This window comes from Pithys albifrons, chromosome 3 (genome assembly GCF_047495875.1).
Source record: "Pithys albifrons albifrons isolate INPA30051 chromosome 3, PitAlb_v1, whole genome shotgun sequence".
Classification (NCBI taxonomy): Eukaryota; Metazoa; Chordata; class Aves; order Passeriformes; family Thamnophilidae; genus Pithys; species Pithys albifrons.
In genome coordinates, this window is record NC_092460.1 from 49,718,414 (window position 1) to 49,726,109 (window position 7,696).

Genomic DNA, 7,696 nt, shown 5'->3' on the forward strand with positions numbered 1-7,696 from the left:
GTTGTTATTGTAATATTATTATTAAATTTTAGCTCTGACTTATAATCTCTCTCGTGGTGAGTTCATTTTCCCTGCTGGTTCACCTTTAAACCAGCACATCTTTTGGCGCCCAACGTGGGGCCACGAGAGAGAAGTCAGAACTACAATTTCATTTTGTGTATTTGGGTACAGAAACTCCCTGACTACCATGTTGCTTGATGTATTCATGTGGATGGTGTATCTGGGCCTGTTCATACTTCGACACATGGGGAACCATGTGCCTATTTTGATGCTCTCTTTAATACCAGGGAGGAGGATCAAAATTGCTTTATTAATATACTATGTTTATGTTGTCATAACATCAGAAGCAATGAATTTCATTGTTAATGTATATTCAGTCTGGTCTGCCTGTCCTGGTTTGGGTTGTTACCTCTGGGGTCTCATTAAAAATAGCACCCAGACTGTGGGGAAAACAGGCGGAGATGGTTACTTCCACCTTTTCACCTCTGCTACAACAATCATTGAAAATATTGAGCTTCCTTTTGATGTTAGGGACAGCATAATCCTACTGTTAGTGCTGTTAGTGTTGCTTTGTCTCCTCTGTACTGTATACACCATGTTTAGGGTCAGAACTGGGCTCTCTAAGGAGACTTGCTGGAGGCCTGCCCTGGGAGCGGATGATGTTGAGTGGCACGGAAAGTGGGAAGATATGGGCCAGTATTTGGAGACCTTCTCTCCTCAAATGATCTGGAAATTCACCCCGGAACAACTGCAGGACCCTGCCAAAATGCTAAGCTATGTGAAAGGAAGATGCTCTGGTAGTCCCAGAGATGTGCAGCTCACAGCAACCTGCTGGGCCCTGGCCACTGCCTACCGCACACTGCTTGGTGTGGTACAGCATCATCAGGAGGAGGAGGAAAGGAGCAAATCAACTAGCGCCATGTCCACCCAGACCATGACTGAGCCAGAGAGGAAGAGAGATACATCAACTAGCGCCATGTCCACCCAGACCATGACTGAGCCAGAGAGGAAGAGAGATACATCAACTAGCGCCATGTCCACCCAGACCATGACTGAGCCAGAGAGGAAGAGAGATACATCAACCAGCGCCATGTCCACCCAGACCATGACTGAGCCAGAGAGGAAGAGAGATACATCAACCAGCGCCATGTCCACCCAGACCATGACTGAGCCAGAGAGGAAGAGAGATACATCAACCAGCACCATGTCCACACAAACCATGGAGGAGCCAGAAGGACAACAGAAACCGATAGCAGTTGCCCCTGTCCAGAAAAGAAAATCAAAGACCAAATCAGTTCGTATAGTGCATGACGAGGAAGAGTCAGGACCTTCACCTCAAGCAGAAGAAATGGAGCCAGAAATAATCACCCGGTCCCTATCCCTGGGAGAGCTGCGTGAGCTCCGGAGAGAGTTCACACGACAGGCAAATGAGTCCATCTTGACCTGGCTACTTCGAATCTGGGATGCTGCAGCCAATGATACAATTCTAGATGGGAGTGAGGCAAGGCAGCTGGGATCCCTGTCTCGAGATGTTGTCATTGATCAGGGCATTGGAAAGAGGCAGGAAACTCTCAGCCCCTGGCGGCGACTGTTGTCAAGCGTGAGGGAGAGATATCTTTGTAAGGAGGACCTCCACGTACAGCAAGGACAGTGGAACACGATGGAACAAGGTATCCGGTGCTTAAGGGAATTAGCCGTACTGGAGATAATCTTTTCAGAGGATGAGAGATTCCCTAAAAGTCCAGATGGTGTCCAGTGCACATCCCAGATGTGGTTAAAATTTGCACGACTTGGGCCAGAAATGTATTCTCGCTACCTTGCAACATTGCAGTGGAGAGAGGGAGAAGACAAGGTGGGTGCACTGGTCAGCAAACTCAGGATTTATGAAGACACTGTCACTGCTCCATTACGAGCCCATGTCTCAGCTGTGGAAACAAAACTGGCTGAACTGGAAGAGAAGATTAAGGAAGGACTCTTCCATATCTCTCCAGAACAAACAAGAGTCTCCGCCATCAGAAGCAGGCGTCTTCCAGCTAAGGAGAAAGGGTACACTCCACGCGGCAATCTGTGGTTTTACCTCCATGAGCATGGAGAAGATATGAGGAAGTGGGATGGGAAACCCACCTCTTCCTTAGCAGCTTGGGTACGTGAATTGCAAAGAGGCACAACTAACACAGGGAATTCTTCAAGGTTGAAGGCTGCTCCGGTCTCTCGTGGGCAAGGCTCCAGACAGTATAGGAATGATGATGTTATGCCTGATCCTCTTGAAGGAACCTCCCGGTCATATTCACAGGGAGAGCGCAGTGAATACCATGACCAGAACTAGGGGGGCCCTGCCTCTAGCCAGGTAGAGGAGAGGGACAATCGGGTTTATTGGACTGTGTGGATTCGGTGGCCTGGCTCATCAGACCCACAGAAATACAAAGCTTTAGTGGACACTGGCGCACAATGCACGTTGATGCCATCAGGATACGTCGGGGCAGAATCCATCTCTATTTCTGGGGTAACAGGGGGATCCCAACAGCTGACTGTACTGGAAGCTGAAGTCAGCTTGACTGGCAAGGAATGGCATAGACACCCCATTGTGACTGGTCCAGAAGCCCCATGTATCCTTGGCATAGACTACCTGAGGAATGGATATTTCAAAGACCCAAAGGGACTGCGTTGGGCCTTTGGCATAGCTGCTGTGGAGACAGAGGAAATCAGACAGCTGAGCACCTTGCCTGGCCTCTCAGAGGACCCTTCTGCTGTAGGACTGCTGAATGTTGAAGAACAATTGGTACTGCTGGCCACAGCCACAGTGCACCGTCGGCAATACCGCACTGACCGAGACTCTGTGACCCCCATACACAAGATGATTCGTGAGCTGGAGAGCCAAGGGGTGGTCAGCAAGACTCACTCACCCTTTAATAGCCCCATATGGCCAGTACGAAAGTCCAGTGGAGAGTGGAGGCTGACGGTGGATTACCGTGGTCTCAATGAGGTCACACCCCCCCCTGAGTGCCGCTGTGCCGGACATGCTGGAGCTTCAGTATGAGCTGGAGTCCAAGGCAGCCAAGTGGTATGCCACCATCGACATTGCCAATGCCTTTTTCTCCATTCCATTGGCAGCAGAGTGCAGGCCGCAGTTCGCTTTCACCTGGAAGGGGGTGCAGTACACCTGGAATCGACTGCCCCAGGGGTGGAAACACAGTCCCACCATTTGCCATGGACTGATCCAGACTGCATTGGAAAAGGGTGAGGCTCCAGAACATCTACAGTACATCGATGACATCATTGTATGGGGGAACACAGCAGGGGAGGTTTTTGAGAAAGGAAAGAAGATAATCCAGATTCTCCTAAGAGCTGGTTTTGCCATTAAACGAAGTAAGGTCAAGGGACCTGCTCAGGAAATTCAGTTCCTAGGAGTGAAGTGGCAAGACGGGCGTCGTCAGATTCCAACAGAGGTGATCAACAAAATAGCAGCTATGTCCCCACCGACCAGCAAGAAGGAAACTCAGGCTTTCCTAGGCGCCGTGGGCTTTTGGAGGATGCATATCCCTGAGTACAGTCAGATTGTAAGCCCTCTCTACCTTGTGACACGGAAGAAAAATGATTTCCAGTGGGGCCCTGAACAACAACAAGCCTTTGAGCAGATTAAACAGGAGATTAGCCATGCAGTAGCCCTTGGGCCAGTCAGGACAGGACAGGATGTGAAGAATGTGCTCTACACTGCAGCCGGGGAGAATGGCCCATCCTGGAGCCTCTGGCAGAAAGTACCTGGGGAGACTCGAGGACGACCACTGGGATTCTGGAGCCGGGGATACAAAGGATCTGAGGCCAGCTACACCCCAACTGAGAAAGAGATCCTGGCAGCTTATGAAGGAGTTCGAGCTGCCTCAGAAGTGATTGGCACTGAGGCACAGCTCATCCTGGCACCCCGACTACCAGTGTTGGGCTGGATGTTCAAAGGAAAAGCTCCTTCTACCCATCACGCCACTGATGCCACATGGAGTAAGTGGATCGCTCTGATCACGCAGCGAACCCGGATAGGGAATCCTAATCGCCCTGGGATTTTGGAAATCATCACCAACTGGCCGGAAGGTGAGAGTTTCGGATTGTCCTCTGAAGAAGAAGAGGAGCAGGTGACACGAGCTGAGGAGGCCCCACCATATAACCAGCTACCAGAAGAGGAGAAGCGATATGCTCTCTTCACAGATGGCTCCTGCCGCATTGTAGGGACAAGCCGGAAATGGAAAGCAGCTGTATGGAGTCCTACACGTTGAGTTGCAGAAGCGACTGAAGGACAAGGTGGATCAAGTCAGGTCGCAGAGCTGAAAGCTGTTCAGCTGGCTTTGGATATCGCCGAACGAGAGAAGTGGCCAAGACTCTACCTTTACACTGACTCGTGGATGGTGGCCAATGCTCTGTGGGGATGGCTGGAGCGCTGGAGAAAGGCCGGCTGGCAGCGCAAAGGGAAACCCATCTGGGCGGCTGAGATGTGGCAGGACATCGCTGCCCGGGTAGAGAAGCTGAGTGTGAAGGTCCGTCACGTAGATGCTCATGTACCCAAGAGCCGGGCTAATGAGGAGCATCGTAACAACGAGCAGGTGGACCGAGCTGCCAAGATTGAAGTCTCTCAGGTAGATCTGGATTGGCAGCATAAAGGTGAATTGTTTCTAGCCCGATGGGCCCATGATGCCTCTGGTCATCAGGGCAGAGATGCGACATACAGATGGGCTCGTGACCGAGGGGTGGATCTAACCATGGACAGTGTCTCACAGGTTATCCATGACTGTGACACATGTGCTGCCATCAAGCAGGCCAAGCGGGTGAAGCCTCTATGGTATGGTGGACGGTGGTCGAAATACAGGTATGGGGAAGCCTGGCAAGTTGACTACATCACTTCCCCAAACACACCAAGGCAAGCGCTACGTGCTGACCATGGTAGAGGCAACCACTGGATGGCTGGAGACATACCCCGTATCTCACACCACTGCCCGGAATACCATCCTGGGCCTTGAGAAACAAGTCCTGTGGAGACACGGCACCCCAGAGAGAATAGAGTCTGACAATGGCACCCACTTCAAGAACAGTCTCATAGACACCTGGGCCAGAGAGCACGGCATTGAGTGGGTGTATCATATCCCCTACCATGCTCCAGCTGCCGGGAAAGTTGAGCGATGTAATGGACTGCTGAAAACAACCTTGAAGGCGTTGGGTGGGGGAACTTTCAAACACTGGGAGCTGCATTTGGCAAAGGCCACCTGGTTGGTCAACACCCGGGGCTCCATCAATCGAGCTGGCCCTGCCCAATCAGAACTCTTGAATACTGTAGATGGAGATAAAGTCCCTGTGGTCCATATGAGAGGTATGTTAGGAAAGACTGTTTGGGTTAGTCCCACCTCAAACAAAGGCAAACCCATCCGAGGGATTGTCTTTGCTCAAGGACCTGGTTGCACTTGGTGGGTAATGCAAAAAGATGGAGAAACACGTTGTGTACCACAAGGGGACCTAATTTTGAGCAAGAAGAGTTTGTAATGTTTCATTGTATATATGTGTATATATATGTATAGGTAAAAAGGGGGTTAATTTGGGAATGACTAGATGGAGTGGAATAAGGGGTGGATAATGTCCTAGTTCAGCTGGAGGGACCAGCTAACCCTGTGTGGTGGTGATCAAACCTGTGTATTCCACCCCCTCTATTCATTCCCCAAGGACAATGGGCCATTAGCAGCAGCTGCCCAGGGAGCCATTATCACCTTCACACCCAGCCTGAGGGGGGCGGAGCTGCTAATGGGCCATCAACAGCTCAACAACCCCTGGCTCCCAGAGTTAATCACCCATTGTGTGAGTCCCCGCCCAGGGGGAGGGACTGAGTGCTCCCTGAGGGTACATAAGTGGTGGGTAAGAAGACCTCGGGAACCTTCTTGTCGGATCCAGAGCAGCAGCAGGACCTCGACAGCAGGAGATCACCGCTCTCGCCCAGACCACAGCCCTCGCCTGCACCAACAGGTTTTTCTTTTCCTTTTGCTCTGGACTTGGGGGAGCCACAGGGGTCTCAGCACAAGGGCAAACAAACCCCCTTGGGTTTGTGCCCCAGGACACTGGGTTATACTGCTGGGGTATTGTGAGTTGAAAGCAATTTCCCTTGTGTATCAGTGTTGTTATTGTAATATTATTATTAAATTTTAGCTCTGACTTATAATCTCTCTCGTGGTGAGTTCATTTTCCCTTGCTGGTTCACCTTCAAACCAGCACAGCTGGTAAACCTCAGAGCCTGGCCAGCTCAGCTGATGGCCCCATCCTGCTACCTACAGCCTCTTTCTGGGGTGAGGATGCAGGACACAAAGTGAGGAAGCTGATGAAGCTGCTGAGTGATTGAGATGATATTGGATGCATCCACAAGGTTATCTGTGGAAAATAATCAAACTGCTGAATAATAAGATCCAGCCCACCACATCCAGAGGCTGAATAAATTGGGAACTGGTAGACAAATTTGTGTTGTGATAAGGAACATGGGCCTTAGTCCACCAAGGCCTGTGGTACAAAAGGGTATGAAAACCCAAGGCCACAGCAATGGCAGAACCCAGAGCTGGGTGGTCTGGAGGTTCCCACACATAAGTCTGTCTTCAGTGTCTCATGGGGCTTACAGATAAGGATGTGTTTCACAAACACACCACCATGAGGAGATTGGTGCCCCCAAGGATTACTCCTGCCCTGCCTCCTCCCTCCTTGCCAGGGACCACAGCACCACAGCCATCCGAATTCCCACTGCAGGGATGCTGACCTGTAATATGCAATGTAGGGCTGTGTATCAAGCTACTGCAAACATCAGTTAAACAACACCAATCTATAGAGCCAGATCCCACTGCCAGCTGCACAGGTGTAACACAGCTGAGCCATTCAGCGTGGGGAGGCTGGTTACCCACCTAGTGTGAATGATTAAGGAGGGCATATCCAGGTGTTAAGCATGGTCATGCAACTCCCATAGATCTTCTATCCTCCCTTCCCCACTCCCGTCCCTGCAGGTTAAGTAGAAGCCAAGGCTGTGTGCAAACCTGCATGAAAAAGCCCATACAGACCACAATGTGCTTTCTTTGGAGGACATTTCATTGCCTGTTCTAACCTGGCAGATTGGTTCCCTGAGAAGGGGACCAGAACAAACTGGAGAGCTAAGGATCCACCTGTGCTAGAACTTCAGCTCCTCTTCCTAAAATAGACCTGCTCCATCCCTGGAAACATTCAAGGTCAGGTTGGACAGGGAATAGATCAGCAACCTGATCTAGGTTGAAGATGTCGATGCTTATCAAGGGGCGGCTGGACTAGATGATCTCTAAGGTCCCTTTCAACTCAAGCCATTCTAGGATTCTGTGGCTGGATGTGATGGAGCAATGTCCATCCTCTGCCTCCAGCCTGCCCCTCAGAAGGACCCCCACAAAAGATGAGGGATGGCTGCTCACTTTTTGGGGTCCAACTCCAAATGGGTCACCATGGGTCAGGTTTAAATGTGCGTTTATTTCCCACATACATTTACCTCTAGCTCTTGCATGGTTTTGGCTTCCACTCCTGAGCCATGTGGGTTGCTTCCAAGCAACCCAAGGGCTTGCTTTCCATGTCAGTTCTATTAACACTGATTATCAGGGACTCTGCAGTAGCCAGCAGACCAGCCAGCTGATGTGCAGCTACTGTGTGCAAAAAGCATGGGCCAAGGAGC